A 24,607-nucleotide genomic window follows, 5' to 3' on the forward strand; every position below is an offset into this window, starting at 1 on the left:
CTCATTATAATCAAATTAGCTTCCAATAAAGAAGATCTTCTGAAAAGGGGCAAGCGGGAATCCACGCTGGATCGTGTGCTCTTGTTTTGTTTTCTTCACTTCTCCCCTTTCCGTTATCCAAATTTTTCATGCCGGCATGTTTCCATGCTCATGTCAGTTGAATATCGATTGAAAAAGCCTGATAATTACATGATCATCTTTCATCCTCTATTAGCTCTGCTTTCGTTATGTTCGGTCAATCGGTGAATTCTTGTGAGAATGCCGCTGGCGCTGCGGGGTTATGTTCATCTCGTTTCTCACCGATGATTTATGATACAATATTAGGTATACGGTCCTCGTCGGGGTACACAGCAACATCATCATCTTCATCGTCTTCATCAACATACGCCGGCTACGTGGGAGTTCCGGGCTCTACTTCAAGTGCGCGCGGCAAAATCGGTTCCAAATCGTAAAACTGTCTATCGACCACCGCCATAAATTAGGTGAACCCGATTCGATTAACCTTTACCGAACTTCTGAAATTGTTGGCTAAATAAGCTTCGTCCACGAGCACCTCCCCGGATGCAAATATAGAAATTTTTGAGCATAATCACATAATTTGGTTGGAGGGTTTGCTTGTTTGCCGGAGATTGATGCCAACGGTGACGATGGAGACCCTCGGAATTATTCCAACGAAGACCCATCCTTTTCCCATCAATCGTTAGTGTTGTTGGACGAAACCATTAAATTTGTAATGAGCCTAACGCTGTATACGTGGTGAACACACACGCGGTTCACCTTTCTGCCTTTCGCACCTTGTTGCTCCAAAACCTCCAGCGAATGTGCTCCGAAGAGCCACGCGGATCCATTTGACCGACCAACTGACGAATCGCCCGGCCGGCCGGCATCTCATTAATACACATGTGTTTTTATGTTGATAATTTTTTGATTTACTGCTGGTTGGGTGGTCAAAACATCTACCACGAGATCCCGGTGTGAGCGTAAAACACGGCGGAGATGTGGCTCGCAAATTGACGACCGGCGGCTATTGATTTTTGTTATTATTCATATCTTCGTGCGGTTAGTATGGCATGGCATGGCCAATTTTCAGGCCTTCTCTTTTTCGCTTTGATTGGACAGGACCACCAGAACTTACTGCATGATTTTTCGATGAACTGATTACAGCGGGGAAAATCAATGTCACAACAGATTGTTGTGTTGTTTATATAATTTGATTCTTTACACGAGAGCATCCATTTTGATCTCATCGTTTGGGACATTGAAGCATAACTTCAACCAGGAAGGTTATTATACAGCTTTGTTTTTAAAGATTTTTTTTATTCCTTAATAGTTCAACGCATATTCGGATTGTACAACATTGTCGTTGGATTTTCATTTCAAGCTTGAATTCTGTAAGATGGACCTAGTTTCAGGAAAAACCTCTGTGTGCCTTTTAATTCATTAAATCACACTCCTACGAGCAATTTCACTATGCAGTATTTAAAATGAGTAAAATTTAAAGAATTACGTTTTGGAAAAGACTGTTGACGATGCAAAGTTTCACAACCACTTATCGTGTATAATATTAAAAATATGTACATATTTTATTCATCTATACACACCAAAATTTTCCGAATCAGAAACAATCAATTTATCTCAATTTTTCTACCAATCCAATCCCTCTAACAACTTAATAAAACAAATTATTCATCACTTCTCTAACACGGTTGGGCCTCTTGACCGCGAAGTTGAAACTTTTTTCCCATTCATTATTGTTCCACATGGCCTTTCTGGCAGTGCAGCAATAGTCAGCAGGCGTCCAGCCCTATCCTATCGGCAGTTGTAGTGAGTTGTTATTAGGTTTTTGGGACCCGATCTGTAGACAAGAGATGGTGGTGGTGGTGGTGGCATACCAAAATGAATCACCTCAACAGATTCGATCGAATGTCGTCATGGGTAGGCCACATCTTGGGGAGACCGAAGAGACTACAAAATTGATTTTTATCTGCTCGTTGTGATCTTGATTATATGCCTAATCTATAATTAAGTGGCATTCCGAGTGTATACAGATTGATACGAATGGAAACGGGTTTCCGAGGGTACAGTTCGATTGAATCTTTGCCTAGTGAACTTTGATCGATGAATTGATGGTGTACGAAAGGGTTAGTCTAATGATAGATCATTTTCAATAGTGAATATTTGGCTAGTTCTAGTACGTTATTAGTCTACACACTTAGAAATACCTAATTTTACACGTGACGGAATCCATCTTTGACGTAAAGGATGAGACGTAAACAAACATGTCATGTTATGTTAAGTGCTCCGAAACTGAAAAGTTCGGTAATCGACGAAAAGTACGTTTGATTGAGCTGAATTTCGCGTCTATTATGACTCAACTTTACGTCAAAATTGACGCTCGTATATGTCAGTCTCAGAGCACCTAAATTTACATTATTTTTTCTAAGTGTGTAGGAAATCATCATACAAACTTACCGTCTCTAAAAGCCAGATGCATAACTCTGCATCATATTCAACGGTACATATGGAGAAGTAAATTAAATTTTAAGCCATATGTAGTAGAAATAATTACTTTTGTGTAAAAAATCGTTTGAAAAAGTGATGTACAGTGCGGGTTGTGCTTAAGTGGGCCTACAAATAGATCTTAACCCTATTTCTATGTGAAAGAAATAAAAATATTGGGAAATTTCCATACAACCATCATCATTGAAGTTCTGCAGGCTCAATGAAGTCTTGTACAATATCCCAAAAGTCCGTGAAGCTTACCCACTTAGGAATTATCGACAATTTCGATAATTTTTACCGAAATCTCAACAGCTGAACTGAAGAGAGCTTCTTTCAAGATATTTAACGCTCTTTACGTACGTTTTGATTCTTGATTTTTTTTTCGTAGACAAGCAGTTCCACGCCATATGCCAAATCGGAGAAACTTGACCTTCTTCGATTTGCATGATGCTTTGCATAATTGTTTTTTATTTCTGCCATTTTGGACCTTGTAAAATTTTCAAAATGGCGTCTTTGAAATTGTTTAAAAAATTTTACACTGAATCCGATAAAGGGTGTCCCACATCAAATAGCATCACGGAAAAAAAAACTCTGTAGAAAATTATCTAGTTGACTGATCCTTTTCAAACTTTCAGAAAATAAAACAAACCCCATAAGTTAACTTTTGGCATATTTATTTCATGCTTATTTTTGAAACAATTAAAATTATGAACACTTAAAACTTAAAATCGTGGAACAAATAAGAAAGCATAATAACAAATAGTTCAAAAATTTTACCAAAAGTTCTTGTTCTACGATTTTTGTCAGTTTCCAAGTTTTCATGATTTTGGACACTAAAAAAGTTTGCATTTTAGCATAACTGTTAATCATTACTTTTCCTGGGAGGGATATTAATAGCTTTAATAGCTTTGCTTCCGCTTTATGCCCACAATTTTTTTTCTTTTTTTTTCTTGATTTATTTTCCGTCGATCTTGTTTTCCGTGCTGAGCACCAATGCTACCGACGTCAGGGAGGCAGCTCCCACACCTGGACCCTACCTATCAACCCATCAACTCATAGACCGGGGACCAACGGCTTTACTTCCCTTCCGAAGGAAGGCCCGATCAGATATGTTATGCCTCAGAACAGCCCAGCAGCGCCAACTGTGATTGAACTCAGGCCTGCTGGGGTGAGAGGTAATCACGCTTACCACTACACCACCGGCACCGCTACACAATTCCTTTTCATCTTCCAATCGATTTCCCTTCAATAGCGCCAGCTGCTTGGCTTTCTCTTCAACCTTTATTCGCTCCTTCTCGGTATAGTTCCCTTCCTCAATGATTTCTACTGTTGCGCATTCTTACTATAGTGTCAACTTGATGTATAACTGTCCGTTCATATAGTTGATTGTAATGAAAATCGGAGTCTTCTGGCCACAGTTGCAGATTCCCTACCAGATCATCAGGTTACCGGCAAACTTTTCCACAACAACTTATATTGTTTCTTGTGATCATCTCTGCGACTTCTGGCAAGATAAAACTCTCCTCTCCCGGAAGCTGTTTGAAGTCCAATTTGACATACGTTTTATCGACCATACGGATGCATTCATTGAATTTGGTGTGCACCTGGCCATACAGCTTTCGGGCCCACGTTTTTGCCATAATGTTTTGCTTTACGGTTCGGTTCGGTTGCTTAATGGCCCGATACTTCAAGGATCCGTCTCTAATGTGTATATTCCGAACTATACTGTGAACAGCACCGAGTTTGATGCCCACAACAACGTCCGTATTCCTGGATTCACTTTGAAATCCTTTATGACGTTCTGATGCACTTCCTGGTCCACTGTACCGCTTCAACGCCTTGATTGCACCTTCCGGGAAACAGACAATCGTTCCTTGAAACGGTGGTTTTGTCCGTTTCCAACTCCCTTGCGCGTAGCTTGTGTGCAGAATTAATTCTCTTCTTTTTTCTTCCATCGCGGGGCAATTCAAGAAAACGTAGACTTTTTTTAATTTTTGTAAAGGATTTCAAGCAAAAGACATTGTAATCAAATTTCTGTCAAAAAATTCCGGAACCGACCACTAGGAACGCTGTAACGAACAAAAAGAAGCGTACCAATTCTACATATTAATACATCCATCTCGTCCACCTTACACCTCCACCACCATCTTACATTAGAAACACAAGTGATGAAATGCAGATAGTAGGAAATTTCCTTTTTTACGACCATATATACATCCCGTACACCTGTGTACTTGTCGATGCCCAAGTCCGGAGGGAATTTATGCTGAAAGACAAAAATGACTTTTTTTTTTCAAAAACCATAACATTTGAACCACACCAATAGGCCGATTTCCAAGATCAAAATATAAAATGAAAGGTATTTAAAAATCCAAATACAAATATGATTGTATGAAAAATTGGTATATAGTATTGAAAAATATTCATTACATTTGTTTTTATGGTTTTCGTGGTTTGTAGACAGAGGGCGCATTTTTTTTAATATTTTCCGTGAAAATTTTGGCTCTTTTAAACAACATATTTAAAAATCAGCGATGTTTTTTTTTTCGTTTTTAAGTTATATTTTTTGAAATTATCATGTTTTGGGTTCCCGCTCAATACTCCTATGGGACTAGACTACCATGCGTCTCCATTGATTTATAGTGAATGTAACGTGGTCACGACGCATGGTAGTCTAGTCGCATAGGAACATTGAGGGAAAACCCAAAACATGATAATTTCAAAAAATATATAACTCAAACACGAAAAAAAGCACATCGTTGATTTTTTTTTAAATGTTGTGTAAAAAAGCCTATTGATCAGAAAAGATCAATAATATCAATGATTTCGTCGTGAACAAATCAATAATAGATTTGTTCCGATGCGTTAGTTCATTAGCTACAACATAAATCCTATTAGAGCGCATTGTATGAATATTTACGCTCATTGTTCTCAATACAAAAGAAGCGCTCGTAGCGAATCCCCTTTTTCTACATTCATCCGTAGGACGAAGAAAATCTACTAATGGCGTTTCAATGCGTTTGGACGGAATTGAAACTTGTAGGACGAATTTAGAATCAAGAAGCTGTATTAGATTTTAAACAATATCTTAACAATTTGTTACTCTTTATCAAATCCAACGGTATGTATGGAAATGTGAATAAATTTAGAAGTCATCCACGACAGATTTTTTTTTTGTTAAAACCCATTCAAAAAAGAGAGACAAAACGTGGGTTGTGCTTAGTAGGATGTGAATTAAATCAAAAATCCTATATAAAATAATATACGTCCTTTTAAAAGTCATCAAAAGCAATTCTTTTGTGTTTATCCCAACAAGAGATATTAGCATATTAACACGGGTGGTGCTTAGTATGATGGAAATCAGATCACAATCCCTCCTTACCCATTTTTCAGAAGACACCATTTTTCTAAAATCTCGTTTGCATACCCAACATAACGTTTTTTTATTTGGGCTCAACAACTGTGAAACCTAGCTGGTACCGGTGATGTAGTGGTAAGCGTGACTGTTTTCTCACCTCAATGGGTCTGGGTTCAATCCTAGCCGAAGTCGGTGAGACTTTTCTGAGGCTTTAAAATCTCTGGTCAAGTCTCCCTTCGGAAGGGAAGTAAAGCCGTTGGTCCCTGTCCATGTGTGTTGATTGGGTGCGATATTCTACGCAGGTGTGGAAGCTGCCTTCCTGCACATTCGATTGTCGTCAGTGGATGGTAATCGATGTCCGTCGATGATTGGCACTAGATTGCGGAACAGAGACCGACGTTAAATAAAGGAAGAAGAAGAACCACTGTGAAACGTGCACTTCAATCCCGGCTAATATGTCGCGTTGCAAAATATCAACAGCAGAGTAAAAAAACTTCAACTATTAATAAATATTTTTTTTTATCTATTTCTGAATATATTTCATGAAATTCTTCAATACATGGTGGGAAGAAAAGTTGCCACCACTCACCTAAGGGAATACATCCGGCTCTTTTCCGTAATAATTTTATATTTTTACGATGGTGCGGTTCGTCTTTGTGATTGGTACTATAAAAATGTCATATTATCATATACATAAGCATCACATCGCCTGGAGATAAAAGCTCAATGCTTCATCTCACGCTGTCTCCCAGAGCATATTTAACTTGCTCACCACCAATAGACTGGCCCAAAAAATTCAAATTTCCTATGGGACACCCCCCAGAATTGTGCTTTTTGGTGAGAAAACCACTCTCGAAAAGTTTCAGCTCATTTTGTTGTAACACGAGCTGGCACTTTTGGTTCAAAGTGTATATGGGCTTTTTGGTCAAAATGTATTATAAATCATTTAACCCGATTTAGCTCATAATTTCAGAGTATGAAAAAGATGAATAAAAATCCTCCCAAATACATTTGGGCCAGTCTAACCACCAACTTGGGAACGCGGTTTGGCGGTGGCAGCGGTGGTGAAGGTGGTGGTGACGATGAAGATGATGATCAACTGAGCTAGAGAAAAGGAGAGCCTTCAAGTGATCGGAGGGAAGTGTCAAAATGTTAATTTGTTAACAGATTTGGAAGCTTTATAGCGGAATCAGGCATCCGATCCCAGATTCGCCTGACTCAACTTCTTGGAGGTCTAATTTTCGTGTCAAGTTTTCACCTTTACTCGCCAGCCAGCAAACTTCGAATTATGTCGAGGACGTTAGAGGATAAGCGCGCGAAATTGATTCGCTTTTTCGTGAATTTATGGGATTAAATATGGAGATCGACACAATATTATTGGTGTTATGAGGCAAAGTTTCGTGACGAGCTCGGTGGAATGCGCATTTCTGGGGTGATAAACATGCTTATAAAACGGGGATGAGCTTAGAGCATTTGTTTGAAATATTTTTTTTCTCTTGGCGGCTGGTTATATATATCTGTTTACACCTTGTAGAAGGACACTGTATGAATATATTCATGGAATGTGCAATAGAATTGATTTTTGTCGATAGCTTTATTAAATTGAATTATTGCAATCTTTCGCTAGTAAACTATTGAAATGGGGTCCATAGACTTTTTTTTGACGGTGATCGTAGTTTTGAAGAATCATGCTGTTATTTCTGTAATAGTAGATGTGTTTTTATAGCATTGTCGACATGCATTGGATCCGTTTGGAATTTCTGTCAGTAATTCGAAATAATTTTAATTTATCAGGATCGAATCATTATCATTTAAACTGCCATCTTAATGGAAATCTTCCCCGTGGGAACAGGCTTGTCTCGGTGATCATTAAAAAACAACAGATCCCCCAAAGTCTCCAAAAGCCATCATTTACCTTTTGCCCGTTTTCTGATTGATTGCTTTCCATTTTCCTGAGAATCCGAGTCCAAAAATGAATAACAGATCGTGAAATTCAATAAATTATCGAACTCTAGCGCTTGTGCTGATTTTTTGTATTCACATCGATTCGCTCTGCCTGATGCATATAATTCACTAGATTGGGATGAAAAGGAGGGCGGTTTGTTGTGAGATCCGGTTGGCAACAAAGAAGTCACCTGAATCATTCGCGGAGGATGCCTGTGTTGATCGGCACACAGACCAGGTGCAGTAGCCGTGCACGGTAGATCTTGTCGATCTTTCCTGAAAGCTCACAGAAGGGCACTTAGTCAAACAAAACGACGTTACCTCAATGAAGAGAGGTTAATAAGAAACAGATCCCGCGGGATTAGTTCGACCGGCGCGCGGTCCTTCTGTGATCTTCGCCAAGATCTGCTGGCCCGCTGCCAACAAAAAACTCAAGTCCAAAAGAGAGGCAAATTGTGTCTTGAAAGGTTGAGAACATAAAAATGTTAATAACTAAATGATGATGTAGAATATAATAATGCTCCGTCCACCGTAATGATGGATGAATAAACAGAACGCATCATCGGGATCGTTTTTGAAAGAGGTCTGCGCTGTGTTGTGTGCGCTCTGGGAAGCCTCTCTCTCGCACAGGAGGGAATCGAGGCCACGATGAAGGCCGCACCTCATGTACCCGCGGCGTGCCGATCAGTGATGGTGGTTGTTTTTTTTGGATCTTTTCTTACCGGCCGGCGGCATCGTAGGTGGTAGAAGGGCAAAACAAATAAAATTACACACGTCATGTGAAGACTAAAGAGTTCAGATAACAGGTTGAACATTCTTTTGGAACCGATGCATGGCCGTCGTTTAGACATATTCTCAGAGAAGCGGAAAATTTTAGGCTGTAGGTCACATTTGCAGCAATTTCTGTGGATTATTTTGAGATATAGCTATAGTCGGTCTTTCATGAAATGATAATTTAAAAATAAAATTGCTACCTTCGAAATGTTCTAACTTTTTGGTTATACGGGAGAACAACTTTGTCGAATATGTTGGTTCATCACCAATAGTAAAATTGTTTTTATTAAAATTTCAGATTAGACAAATAAGACAGAAACTGTCTACTAATCTGTCACCCAGCTGGAAAGCTTTGGTCACCTGAACTATTTTGCAAAAGACACCTACTTCTTAAATGACCAGAGTTTAAAAAAGAACACTCAGACTGAACAGGAGGCTCACATGCGCACTATTCAAGTAACAATTTTGGTTTTATAAGGGTTCTGAAGACCGTGATTATGACTTGTAGCATGCTTTAAAACCGTTTAGACGCCATTTAAAAAAAATAAAAAAATCCAAAATGAACGAAATTTAAAAAAAAAATGGATGACTGCCCATAACACATAATTATGCAAAGTTTGATGCATATAAGCGACGGTGGAGTCTTAAATTGTTATTTTTTATCCTATTTGGCTTTATATTAGTCTTCACACACCCAAATGAGTGTGATGAAGATGCTTTTTAGGGTGGTTGAAAATTTAAGTTAAAACCAATTTTTATCCAAATTTGATCTCATTTGGTTCCGATATCATAGTGTACTGACCCTTTTGAAGTTTATATGCTAATTACTATGGAAACAGTTCGAAGCTGTTTTTTTTCTATTGCATCTTTTCAATTAATTATTTTTTTTTGTTTTTCCTGTGAAATAAAAAATCAATTGCTTCTTTCCACTAGTCAATTGCTCATTTTCAATAATTTATTGCGAGTTTATTGGTAATTTCACATATACCTATGGGAGTTTTCCTTTCTTTTAGTGAGCGTTTGTTAGGATGCCATTAATTTACTGCATTCAGGGCAACTCTGGATATAGTAATATGACATATTAGCCTTAATTCTTTTACCCTATTATTTGCGTCTATTTCATCAATGTTGCCTGCACAGCAGTTGATGGAAAATGTCAGAAGATAATTAATTTTCATAAATTTCAAATAAAAGTGGTCTTGAGCAAAGTTGAAGCGTAAACATTTTCTATAAGCACGGATAGAAACCTTAGCCTTAGAATAATATGGAATAGTAGGTTGGGATGGGACGGCGTACGCGAAAAAATTGCCGATCTCAATGTCTCACTAATAAAGCCAACCTAACCTAACCTTTTTTCTCATGGTAATTCCCATAAAAACATCCATAGGCCAGTGATGATATCGCAACCAAATTTTGCGTGAAGGCAGTACCTGATTTAAAATCGACTGAGCTGTGTGACTGGTATAACGCAAAAATTGTGACTGGTATAAAGCAAAAGGAATAAAGTTTGAATTTGTTTTAGACATCTTTAAATCGAATTAATTGAGATCCGAGACAAAATTTTAAGATTTGGTTGATTGAATAAACCTTAAACCTGAGATTTAGTGCAAATTTCAAAATCAAAATTTAGATTCCTCAGACTTTGTAAAAAATAATCTTTATAGAGCTAATGACTAATTTTATTGCATTATCTTGAGAATTTGGAAGAATTTAAAGCGAATTTCTAAGCGACATCTATTGAATGCTTCTAAGGTGATCTTGAGGACTTTTTGTTTCAAGAGATGTTTAAAGGAGTTCTTAGAAAAATTCCAAGATAGCTCTGAGCTGAATTCAAACGAAAAAACCTTCAACTTAATTCTAAGTAGAATTCCAAGGTGAGAAGGAAAATAAAAACATATTTTAAGCATAATAACTAAGCAAATATGAAGATAACTCCAAAAGATTTCTGGTTGCATTCCAAGTGAATTTTGAGGAGAAGTTCAACGGGAGATCGAAACTTGAGAGGAGAAAACTTAATGAATGCCAAAGAATATTGGCTAGGAATTGTAAGGAGAGTTAAAAGTTATTTTTTTAGAGGAATTTTAAAGAATTCTTTATATAATTTCAAGGAAGTTCTGGCTATAATTTCAGGAGAAATATGAAAAGAATTCTATAGAATTCTGAGTATTTATCAAAATTAAATTAAGGTGAATTCCATATGAATTCTGAGAAGGTTTTCAAGGGTTTACTTATTTTCATGGAATATTCCAGTGCATTCCTATGAGCATTTCATCGAAACTAAAAGTGGAATTCCATGAGAAGCATATTCTGAGGAATTTCTGAGCAGATTTCAAAAGTTATTTAAAGAATAATTCAATTGAAGTTTTTTGGAATGCTAAGAAAATACTGAAGGAAATTCCAAAATAATCCGAAGAATACTGAGAAAAAGTTATGGTAATTATTTCTAAAATTAAGTATTAGAAAAATGGTCATATATCCTACAATATGGATTGGAAATATTAAAGAGATAGAAAAACATACACAATCCAGTCGTCACCTTCCTGTTTCAAAACTCTTTTATGAAAAACTGACAAATATTCAACAATATGGGTACTTTCGGAACGTGGACGACGTGCAGCGGCCGGAAATCATTGTTCAACACCACTTAGGAATCCAAGATTTCCAAGGGCTCAACAATCCATGTTCTATGCTTTTATGAAATCCAATTGTTTGTGTACTGAGATAATTCGAATGCGAATATATTTTATTTTTAAATCGAATCAAAAATCGACAGAAAACGATCGATCCAGTCTATTTTTGGTATGTTTGAGATCGATTCAAAAAATCGATTAATCGAACCAAAAGAATTGATTTTTCGATTTTAAATTCAATATCGCAATATAATTGTGCGCTGAGATAATTCAAATGCGAATATGTTTTATTTTTATATCGATAGAAAAAGATCGATCCAGTCGATTTATGGTATGTTTGAGATCGATTAAAAAAAATCGAATAATCGTACCAAAATAATCGATTTTTCAATTTTAGATTCAATACCGCGCTGGGCCAGTGCTACAATAGATAGCATTCTAAAATGACAGTTTCATTTAAACACCGTAGAACTAAATTTAATATGGGAAATCGGCTCATCAAGACGAATTTTGACGATTTCTTTGCAGTTGGGCCTTGGGCTCGTGCAATCTCTACTTCATTTTATCGAAATAGTTTGTACGATAAATCTGGTTGAAGGAAGGCGTGATCAGAGATGTTATGCCTCAGAACTTCCCGGTGGTGTCGACTGGGATTGAACCCACGCCTGCTGGGGCGAGAGGCAATCACGCTTACCACTACACCACTGGCGCCGCTCATTCGTACATTGTAGGGCATCTACAAGGAAAATTGAGAATTTTTCAAACCTAAAAATCCCTAGATCGGTTTGGGGATCGGACCCAACTGTCTAACGGGAATAGAATTCAACCGGGCTGGGGTTGGTACTAATTTGGAAAGTTCTCATAGAATGGTCTATTAAGGTCAGGGATCAAGTTAAAATATCCAATACCTGACAGACCTAAACACTAATCTTATAAGCAAAAACACTTCTATCATCCATTATCGCCCCCTCCCAATTCCGCACACTTGACTGAGCAGAATAGAACACTTTATCTTGTTGTGTAAATATTTTTCAATTAGTTACTATTCTTTGTGTATCGGGTAGATGTAAACACTTAGTTTTCAAGAAACGAGCACAACGACCCATCGTCAATCATGTGGTTTTACGGACCGTCCCTTCGGGAAACCTATTGTCGTAGGTCAACGAATTGCGCTCATAATACAAGTCGTCTTCTAAACGTCCGCCTAAGCTCAGCCGGCACTTTGCCACCAACAGATCAACCAACAACAGTAGAGAATAGAATGTATTCATAACACAACACAAACTAAATATGATACCGTAAACAATCTTTGCCTTTTCACACTTGATGCCGCTGATGGCTCTCGAGAGCAAAATCGGCCAAAGCCCCCCGTTCGGATTCATCGCTTCATTGGACTTAATCCTTTCAACGCGTCAGCTTTCTGGATACAGAGAATGTACCTCTGACATTCAAGATCTTTGGACTTTTGGATTTTATCGATGCCATTAAACTTTGCTTGTTTATATACAAACCGGTAAGAGGAGCTGGCGTGCTGCAAGCGTGACAGTTGACACTGCCCGAAGCGCGAACCGGAGGGAGAAAATATTCACCTCCATCATCATAATCCACATTGGAGTAAATGGAGGAATCTGGGCGGCCCTGGAACGACGACGACATAGTTTGGCAAAAGGCTGCTTTCAGTGGCGCACCCCTGCCTGTGAATGCGATTCGAGTTTGGAATTTTTATAGCGGGAATCACTTATGAAATGTTTGGCCCTGGTTCGTCAACAAACACTCGAAAATCGCGGATAGGGAAAAATTTCTGCGGAATTCCACTGCAAGTTCACCATCACCGTTGGCACAACTGGATCAAGGTGGGTGAACTGTACCGAACCGACTGACTGACGGCTGTCCGACGAGACTCCCTCCGGTGATGATTTTTATGATCAGCTCGCGCTCTTTATCGACAGCAAATAAAATCAGCCGTTCAACCTTATTAAAAGCATATGAATTATAAATTCATATTTTGATGATGATGGAGTCACCTGGATTCAATCGGTATCACGCAGCGTGGAATCGAATTTGGAATCTCCTGCTAGTTGAAAGATGTCATATTTACGACTGCTTATAGATGGTGCTGTTAATGTGCAAACAATTTTCTAGAAATTGGAATAGAACATATTTTTTGAAGAAACACATAAGCAACCAAATTGTGGTTTGATAAATACAATCTACTTTCTTTAAGTTTATTGGAAGCAAAGAAAATTTACAAACCGGTAAATTTCCACTGCCTAGCTGCATTTTGCTATAAAGTTGAATCTTTACCGTCAGAACTAAGAGAGGTCCCAAGGAATAGATATCTTATGTAAAGGGGAACCGCTTCGAATTATTTTTCTGGTCCTTTTTGATTTCTTTTTAAATATTGGAAAAAAATTTATCAAAAACCTAAGAAAATCCTTAGATTTCTGAAAAAAGTTGATCTATTTTTTCTATATAATCATGAACAAAAGTTAAACTCGAAACAAAATCGAAGTTTCGATTTTTGCAGAAAGACTTGAAAAACTGAAACTGTATTGAATATATCTTTTTCCATTATTTTTAGAAAAATCAAAACGTTTTTTTTTTTGGCGGTATGCTTAAGTTAATAAAGGGGGAATGAGGTAATGTCGGCCTAAGTGTCCCTAATTTGGGCCCATACATAAATTCAGCAATCGACTAAATTTTCAATTTGCAGCAGTCTACAATCCATAGCGTTTTAAAAAGTATGATAAACGCAAGTTAGTTGATTAAAAAAAAGTAAATGTGACTATAAATATAAAGGTTTGAGCCTCGCGCGCGTATTACGGATATACTATAAAGTGCGGAATTTAACATTTGATAAAAAAGTGAACCTAGTAAAACGTTTTGTAACTGAATTCCGGGGACTCGTGAGCATTCCTAACATTGCTGAAAATTATGACAGCAACAGATTCCGGGTATGCTAGTGTATTAGAATACTTTGGAGATTATTCATGAACTGTTCATCGCTGGGAATGCTTGTGAATATTTTAGGTGGACAAAAGGGTGAATAAGGAGGTGAACGCCTAAGCCTTTGCACATTTATATCATTGTGAAGCAACTGAAATTTTTTGAGGGTATTGATATCTGTAACTGTATCTAGTCGTTTTGTTTGCTAGTCTGGTTAAGTTGTCATACTTAAGTATCTTAAACATCCATCGACTAGCTCAAACCGTTTTAGGGGTAAGATGTGGGACCATCATCATTTGCATTTAGGGGTAAGATGGGACAAAAGGTTTTTAGAGACAGACTTTCTACCAAAAAATCACAAAAATTGGTGGTGTTTTCGAAGAATTATAAGCAAAAGTGTGTTTTGGGATGAAAGATTGTAACGTTTGTTCAAACTTTGGAGACGTACAACAAGAAAAATTCAATATTGAAGGGGTAGTTATATTTCAGGGCATGATTGTGTTTTTCTTGAATATGATTTTTGGAGTATCAGACTTTTGATATATCATCAGAAACTGAAATTGCCTATATTGTGTCAAAAGTGCGAGTCGTGTCCCAAACCCATTCACAAATTTCAAAAATGCATTTATTTACTCTAAAAAATCATAAGTGTAGCAGAATGTGACAAAATCCTCGCGAATCTATTGCATTATTGTGGAAAAACATTATATTCGAGTAGATTACGTGGTTTGCCAAGTTATAACAATATATGTGCATATGCGTTTCTTTACGTCCTTCACACCATCAAGGGATATTTAATGATTTGCAGTGGCAAAACTTCCAAAAACTGCCATTAAGTTTGTGAACTTATGCTCCACCGCACAGTGGGCAAAAACTGACCCAGAGTTGCACTTATTTCATGCCACTGGTTTCAAGAGGTAGGAGATACCTGTCCTTATGTAAAATAATCCGGGGAATCAAATGCCACTGGTTTTGACTTGTGCAGACTACCATTTTCTGAATTTTGAAATTAGAAGTTATTTGGCTTTATATGTGACTTCCGGTTATCTACAGCCATACAATGCGGTGGATGATATGGTAGGAAACCAAGAAATTCAATTACTACTAATCTCATCCGGTGCAGGCTAAAGATATAACCTGTTTTGTCCTATTTTCCCCAAAAGTCATAATTATTAATTATCCTTAAATAACGAGTTTTGTGGAAAATGGTGCAAAATGAGCTATATCTCAAGATCTACACTATCTGACACATGCTCCAATCGATTCGTTGGACTTTTTACATAAGAAACTATGTGTTTCACGTCTGCAATCTAGCGGCAGTTTGCAAAACTGTTATTCATTACCCTAATTTAGTCTACACAGTATGAGCTCAGTTGTAATTTATTTTTTGACTTCCTGCTATAGAATACACAGAATTATGTGGCTGTAGATAACTGGAGTTGCCATTGACATAGCTATCGGGCCCACCCCCTTCCCCCACGAATTTTCAGTATTTTATTTAAACATCGGTATTTTGTCCAGCAGTTTCACAACAGTTACTTTTTATTTTTATTGATATTTATGAATGTCTACTTTTCTTAATGTTCTAGACTAGAAGAAACAATGTAGAGAATTTATATATTTTATTTATATTATAATATTTATTAATTAATAAATAGAATAATAAGACGTCTTCAGGCTCTACAAATTGGCCAAAAGTTCAGGGATTTTTCTTTAACATCTGGAAATTTCGTAAAACTTCAAGGACTTCTAAGAAGTTCAGCGAACATTGTATTAATTAACGAAACTTAGCAAAAGTTCAAGGAACTTCAATGAGCTTCAGAATAATTCGTAGAAACTCAGGGAGCTTTGGAAAAGCTCAGAAAACTGTGTAGAAGTGTGAACTCTATTTAAGTCTTGGGATCTTAGTAGAAGTTAAACAATATTTAATTTCAGGGAACCTCATTATTGTTCGAGGATCTTCATATAATTACAGGATTCTTTTATTAAGCCTCATGAGCTTGGCATAGTTCAGGGAATTTCGTACATGTTCAAGAAATTCCATAAATGAAAATGGAACTTCGTGGAAAATCAACGAGAAACGTAGAAGTGCAGCAAACTTTGTATAAGTTTTGGGAATTTCGTAGCAATTGAGAACCTGCATAAAACTTCATATAAGTGCAGGGAATTTTGTAGAAGATCTAAAAATAGTTCAGCAAACTTCTAAGATCTTCAGAGATTCTCGCTTCAGAACTTCGTTACAGTTTGGCAGAAATCTTACTTCATAAAAAGCTCAATGAACTTCTTGGAAGTTTTGGGAACTTCATTAAATTTCAAGAAATTTCCAGATGTTCAAGAATATTCGTAGATGATGATGGTCTTTCCAGAAGTAATCGTAGAATTAAGAGAGACGGAAAAATGTGGAATTTGAAATAAATTTAGGGAACTTCGTAGAAGTTCAGGATATTTTGTAAACAGCAGCTAAAATTCAAAAGATCTCTAGATAGACGTAGATATTAGTAAAGTTCTTTGGATATTATTTCAAGACTTCTGGTTAATCAAGTTCTGATGATTTCCAACTGTTAGAAAATACAGATGAAGTCTCTCATATATTCTTTCAAGACTGCAGGCTGATCTGAAAGTATACAAAAGTACTCCAGCTAATAGAAACTGATGGAATCTTGAATGATGTATAAAGATATTATGAACATGTCTGTTTATTTTCTATAGGAAAGACTAGTGATTCAGCTATTTTATCAAGAATTAACACTCCAGGATAGAGTAGATGATTTAAAACATCTATAATATAAATTCAGATCATGCAAAAACCTCTTATCCGTTTAAAGTACGAGTAAATAATTAATTTGCACCGAATGAGTTCAACCAAAACTAAGTCCATTTCAAATAAAAAATTAAATAACCCAATAATCTTTTGTAGAAAGTATTTTAAATAGCATCTAGTTTCAAACATGGGCACAATCGTACATGTTTGGAGTTCATTCCTTTCGATTGGAATAACAGTTAAATTTTGGACTTTGATCTAGATTTTATATCTAACTCCGTGATCTCGAAAGCTCGAATTCTACATAAATGCATTTTATTCAAACATTAGAATATGGCCATTTGAAGTCCGGTAGGTGTGTGTGTGTGTATTTACAATCTAGCTCCCACTGACTGGCAGTGGCATTATGGATAGAATCCTCCTCAACCATTTTTATATAAATGATTGCAATCCGGGAGTTAGAAGGTGACAACTCTAACGCAACTCCAAAAGCCTATTTCAAGAACGCACGCATTCCGAAGAAGTTTTTATTTATCCTCGCCCCAATATATTTCAATGTGGGAATCATTAATAATGCACTGGAACTTTCAATCAAGCTGTATTGCTTGATTGACGCGTATTAAATGAGTTCTAGACCAACAATTAAAATAGGCGGAACAACCAAACGCAAACAATGGCTTTAAACACAAAATTCTCGAGAATCAAAACACTCCCACGCAAACTAAAAATGCCATTAGATAAAGGAAGTTTGCTCTATCAGATGACGGTGTTAGATTGCTTGGATGTGCTTTGATTCTCGAGGAATGTGCATTTAAAGCCATTGTTTACGTTTGGTTGTTCCGCCTGTTTCAATTGTTGGTCTAGAGTTGGAAATGTTTGTAGTATCAGTACTAGTAAGGTGTGTACTCGTAAATTTCAGCATGGAAATATTATAAAGGACAAAATGGAACGAAATCACCAATTCTGGCCAAGTAAACCCGCCAAGCTGGCCTGATGTGTTACAGGGGAAGTCGCAAATGTAGACAATTCGCTTCACGGGGTATTCCGGTTTGTGGCAGAGCTTGCACGGCATGTCCCGGATGTAGTCTTGAAACACCTCTTGGCCGCCCGACACAATCCGCGCACTGTAGAATTCGATTCAGGAAATTCAAATATCCGTTCGTTACCAATATCACTCTACTGTTAAAAAAAATCCGGAACAACGCAAAATCCAAAAATTTGACGGGAGGAAATTTGTATGCTTCCGTATATAAGCACAGCACTCTTCGATCAAAACTCCTTGCCATTTGAAGGTACGGTAGGTATCTTAAAAATCTGATAAAAAAAATTAATCTGATTTTTCATGATTCTTCCTATAACTGAAATTCAAGATTTTTCGAAGTTTAAAAATCTTAATTTTGTTGTTATTCTTATATCAAAGGATTTTCCTCTCGGAAAAACGCTGTAGGCCTCAGAATCTAGGGAAGTTTCTCAGGTCCCGGTGGACCGTCAAAAGGGTTTTAGACCGAGAAAAGAAAGGACAACTATCCGCGAAGGTAGCCACAGGTCGTCCGAGGTCAGTTCGGATTTCGAGGGTTATCGCTGCTATCAAAAGGAAGATTCGGGTGAATCCAGTGCGTTCAATAAAGAAAATGGCAAAGGAACACGGGATCAGTGACTTTACGGCACGGAAGATCGTAAAGGAAGATTGCGGGACGAAGTCGAGGGCACGGAGAAAAACTCACATGATTACCAACCGCATCCGGGAGCTACGAGTCGAACGATGCAAGAAAAACTTGAACTTGGATTGGTGGCTTCCAATGGCCAAAAGATTGGACCCGGTGTTCATTCCAGAAGGCGACAAGGTCAACACGGAGGTCTACATTGGGATTTTAAGTAAATATATTCTTCCGTGGATCAAAGAACAGTACGGTCCGAAGCCAAATGTTGTATTTCAACAAGATGGGGCTCCATGCCACACCTCGAACCGCACTCAGAAGTGGTTGCAGGAACATCTTCCGTTCTGGGCGAAGGATATGTGGCCACCATCCAGCCCCAATCTTAATCCACTGGATTACTCAATATGGCGCAGCATGAAGGCCAAGGCCTGTTCCAAACGCCACCCGAGTACAGCAAGCCTCAGACAAACATTGACCCGTACCTGGAGAAAAATGGATCCAGACTACATTATTAGAACCTGCCGTGCATTCCGGAAGCGTGTGGAGGCCGTAATTGCAGCAATTGGAAACTCGATCGATGATTAACATAGTTTAAGACTCTGAGAAACATCCTCCCTTGGAATAATTAAAAAAACCACCAAAATTTAATTAAAAAGAAAACTAACTAAATTTTTTTAATTCTTAATTATTTTTTTATTTAAGTTAATTGATACAATTTCGGGATCTTTTGTTTACATTTGAATTCGAAGACATATTGGTTTGAGATCCAAAACTATTTCAATTTAAACTTTCTTATTAAAGAATTGTTAATTAACACATATTTTGATTTTTTTTTCCTATGTCCTAAATGTATTTATTCTATGTGCACATTGCCATATTTCAAATCGAGAAATTCTTAAAAATTATAATAAAGTAATGAAATTGAGATGTTAACGGAATGCTTAAATAAACTAGCAAAAAAGTTTATCTTCCATTTAATTCCACTTAATTAATTTTGGTATCCATGACAATACGTATCGACTACAATGTGCTGTCTTCAGTGTCATTGCCACTGAAGGATTATCAAAATCTTACTCCCTTAAGTACTCATCCCCTAGGTAAGAATGTCAAGATTACAGGTATAAAAATAAAACAACAATGTGTAGAATCGGAATCTAAAAAATAAACAAAGATTTAAGTCAAGTATGCAACTCTCTGATAAAGAAAAACTTCCAAAGACTTGGTAGCCTTCATAATGAAGTAATTAAATTTATACCTGTGTTATTGACATTATTACTTGGTGTGACTCTAGGTCAATTTTTGCCCACTGTGCACCGGTGGGGCGAAAGTTTGTTTTGAGCACTCTGCCAAACAATCGTTCTAGCTCAGAATGGACTGAAAACTCATTAAAGTTCTGTAAGAGAAAGCTGTAAATCTTAAATGAGGTCTGCAACTAAGCTCAAACTTCTGCCCCACCTTACTGTATGTAATACATTTATCCGTAATTGCGTCAACAAACAGACAAAAATCGAACCGGATCCCATAATACGCTTGTTATGTCAGCTGTCACTGGAACCGACCGGAGCATTTCACTCCAAATTAACTGGATGAATCATCTCTCACGTCCATTCATGGAAGGCAAATGGTCACATAAAAGGCCTCCGGGTTTAAAACGTCTCTTTACCTACAGCAGGCTGTCCCAGATCACACAAAGGTAGTAGGTACGACGAAGGAAAAGGTAACAACGTCCAGAACCCAATCCGAAAAGGCTTGTTGGCTTTTATTTTATTGACTTTTCAAGACAATAGGACGAATGTGAATGAAGACATGCGAGCCCGAAATCGCTGGATCGTCGCCGCTGTCGGTAAGATGTGGAAAAAAGTGTGTTTTTGTTGCCAATGGACGCGACGACGGTCGGTAGCGGTAGCGGACCGATTGTCCGGTGGTACCCGTTGACTGCAGCACAAAGAACAGAACATCAGCAATCGTTCAAGACCACCGACAGTGAGCGAAATTCCCAAGCCTCTGCAGGTCATTCTCTGCTATCAATCTCCGATCCTGCGCCAGACAGACAGACATGGTCGGGAAGGTACGATATACATACAAAACGGGCTGCTGCAGCTCAGAGGGAAGAACCCACCGTACACTTCTCGATCTTATACTCGCATGGTCGCAAGTCGGTAGATCAGCTCTTCCCAAAGCGTTTTGTTTTAAAGTTTATCTTATTGTTTCTTTTAATCTCTTCCTTACTTTTGAGACACAGAAAGAGATTTTACTTTATTTATATCTTAATTGCATGTTCCCCGCTCGACACGAAGTTATCGCGGGGCAAGCATAAAAATTCTTTTCACTTAACATTTTTTTTCCTGTATTCAACGATTCTTAGGCATTGATCCATTCATCGGTCCTGTTGGGGTTCAAAGTTAGCCCACCGCACGAGTAGAATGATTATTTGCCTTTATCTGGCATTCCAGAGGGAAGGAATTCTATTGTTCCATCCCCAAATGAGTGCGGAAAGGCGGACAGCTTTCGATTTGTGAGACCCCCCAAAAAGCTATACCTACAATTGCGCAGTCACGGTGGTGATGTTTTTGCTGTTTCAGATTTGTGATGCTTTTTTTATAATCTCAAAAGGTCTGTACATTACATTACATTACTGTTTTTGCACACGAGCGACAACTTTCTACAAACTGTGCGTTTTTTACTTTACCGGTACAGAAAATGATACGAAATAATTTGAGAACAAGAATATGATTGCAGTGGTTGTTAATCTGTGATATCTGGCTGAATAGCTATAAGCCATTTCATTTAGTCTAATTTTAGCTCAATGTTCATATTGGTTTCAGGCATTTCGGGGCATTCAGGCATCGGACTCATTGAAATTTTTCAGCTTTCCAGGACTGATGGACTTTGTTGAGTGCAGTGCTGGAATCAGTCCTGGTCAGGGTCAGAGACGGTGGGTGGCGAAAACGGCCAAGGCGATGTGGCAATGGGGCAAGTTCAAAGAGGTTTTCCTAACAACTTCTCCACGACATTAAATTAATTAATATTTCATCAATGGGTGTAGTTTCGGTAGGCATTCGGCTGAGAACTGCTAGAGAATTCTGGAAAGTATTCTTAAGGACTTTCTTTGAGAATTTCAAAATAATTTTGAAAAGTATTCAATAAGATTTGCGACAAGAACTGCAGGTAAATTCTTCGGGAAATTAGAAGGGTATGGAATGAATGAATGAATAAAAGTCTCATGGCCCGTGACTTTCCCACCGTATTTTGCCGTTCGTCATAATTTGGAGCCTTTTGCACTTGTACGTATGGAGTCCCTCCCGGTTCTAGGCTCTTTGAACGAAAAACTTGGACAGATTCAACTGTTTGGCCACATCTCTGACTGAAGCATTGGGATTCCACTAAAACGCTTTCACGACACGCTTGTGATCCTGATCACTAATAGAACATCCATTCTGACCGTATTTCACCTTCCGTTCGATGCTCAGAGTTTCGTAGTAACGTTTAATCACACGACTCACCGTTGATTGCACGATTCCGAGTTGTTTTCCGATGTCCCGATAAGAGAGTTGAGGACTTTCCAGGTGCTTGCGCAAAATCAATTCGCGACGTTGATTTTCTGGTGACGCCTTTTTTCAACGTTCAAAAAACTGACAGTGATAAAAATACAGTGTAAACAATACACTCTAAACTACTTCTACCCAAATTTTCAATAGAAAATAGCCAATCGGTAATTTTCTACAGCGTTTTTTCCGTGAAGCAATTTGATGTGGGACACCCTTTATGAGAACCTTTAAATCAGAATAACCCTTAGAAATGTTTACTTTTTGAAATACATCTTATTTATTGAGCGTTTTTGTATAACATTGCAAATATATAAAGATTTTAAATGAAATTTGAAAAAAAATATGGTTTTCCTTTCTCCATAAAATCATGAATTACTAAATAACAATAGGTATACACTTTGCTGCGCAATGTTGTTTATAATATTTTTGTAAATATTTTAATTGTATTAAATCAACTATAAATTTAGATTTGATAGAAACTTTTGATGTTTGGATGACAGTATGCATTGAAAAAATCGAAAAAACCTGGGAATTAAAAATAATTATGAAAGAATGGAGCATCCAGCAGGCCATGACAATTTTTTCTCATATCGTAGGGACCCCAAAGAATATGTTAACAAAAAATTAAAATTGCTGGGTTTCACTAAATTTCGATGCATTAGAAATATTTGTTCAGCTTTGACCATGAAAAATCCGCTTTTTCCAATAGTCTCTTTGGGGCTACCTCTAAATCACGTTTATCAGAGTTGCCACCATACAAAAGTTTTTTTGTATCATCTATGGCTAGGGTGAGTCCACAGGTTTCCAGACAAAGTGTTTTTTTGGGCCACCCTAATGAGCACTCTAATAATGTTTTTTTTTAGGTTTTCGCTAGAAAAAAACATTAGGAATCATGTACATAGGGTATTTTTAGAAACTGTTACATGTATTGCTCACTGTATAACCAGCCGATCGATTAAATTATGACTTCAAATCTTATAATATTTTAGAGATTTTCATGCAATATTACATTATTATCATTATCTTAGACATATAGGGGAAATGGCTCTAATGTTGGGCCCATCGCTAAAAATCTGCTATTAATCAATTTTATCTAGATGAACGCGTCATTGGGACGGTACTAAATGATATTTTTGGTCGCTATTGAGAATTTAGTCGATTGCTGAATATATGTATGGGCCCCAATTAGGGGCATTTAAGCCGACATTACATTCATTTCCCCTGATTGAATTTTGATACGGTTTACATGGAGATGCATATTAGAAGCATTTTCAACAAGTTTGTAAAAAATCAGATTGATTTAATAAGTTATATGGCTCGTATGGCCTTCCCCCTATGTGGTTGTGTTGGTTGGATCGAAATTTGCCCTGGAATTTGAAATCAGTTATCATATTTAGACGTGTTTCATACGTACGATTGAGCATATTTGTTCAAATAAAGATTATGATTTGGTTGTTCGACTGGTTTTATGGAGATTTCGTTTTTATGGCTTTCTCAGTCTTGGGTAATTCAAACAGTTAGTTTTGCATTGCCCGACGTTTCGGCCGTTTATTGTGGCCTTTTTCAAGGGTAAAACTAACGGTAGACTGTTTTACCCTTGAAAAAGGCCACAATAAACGGCCGAAACGTCGGGCAATGCAAAACTAACTGTTTGAATTACCCAAGACTGCGAAAGTCATAAAAACGAAATCTCAATAAAGATTATGTTTAATGTTTCATGTGAATTTGAGCGTTTATATTTAATATTGATTGGTCGAGCGACCATCAAACAGCGTTTCTTTAATTATTAAAACAAATACGCTGAAATCTTCGACAACATACCCAAAGTTACCTAAACAAAGGGTCCACCCTAACTTTACTCACATCAAAATATTGGCTGGCCAGCTTGAATCTCTGTTATGAAGTCTGAGACTGACATATCCGAACGTCAATTTTGACATGAAATTATGTCATTACAGACGCGAAATTCAGTCAATCAAATGTTTTTCTCGTCGAGTAACGAACTTTTCTGTCTCGGTGCAATTTTTCTTCGTTCAGGACATAAAATCACTGCGACCAGAAGAGCGATCCATCACTGCTATTGATGATGAAATATTCGGTTTTGATCAGGGCGTCTAACGGAGGTCGAAATCTCTAAAACATTATAAGATATGCAGTCAACAAAACAAGCATTGCATTCACTGTATTGCATTTTACCGATCCGCTGGTTCTACAGCGAGCAGTACACGTAACAGTTGCTTAAAGAACTTATATTTCTATTTCACATGATTCCTGAATGTTATTTTTTAGCAAAAATCTGTGAAAACGTTAACTTTTACTAAGGTGCTCATATTCGATGCGTCACAATATCAGCTTCAATCGACCAAATCGATGCGACGAAGCTGCATTGGCCTTTCTTTCAAGCTTCGGTAAAGCAGACGAGTGAAAGAGCGCTTGACTTTGATAGATTCATCTTTCATGGAAAACATCAACAGAGGTTTCATGAC

General features: G+C 37.4%; 1 protein-coding gene across 12 annotated transcripts in view; it reads left to right on the forward strand.

Annotated features, from left to right (window-relative positions):
• Positions 1-24,607, forward strand: part of cv-2 (crossveinless 2) — a 243,186-nt gene that overhangs the window by 188,684 nt on the left and 29,895 nt on the right. The gene's annotated exons all lie outside the window — the stretch shown is intronic.

Source organism: Ochlerotatus camptorhynchus, unplaced genomic scaffold (assembly GCF_037179485.1).
Source record: "Ochlerotatus camptorhynchus isolate MF236.1 unplaced genomic scaffold, CSIRO-AGI_Acam_v1.1 ptg000139l, whole genome shotgun sequence".
Classification (NCBI taxonomy): Eukaryota; Metazoa; Arthropoda; class Insecta; order Diptera; family Culicidae; genus Ochlerotatus; species Ochlerotatus camptorhynchus.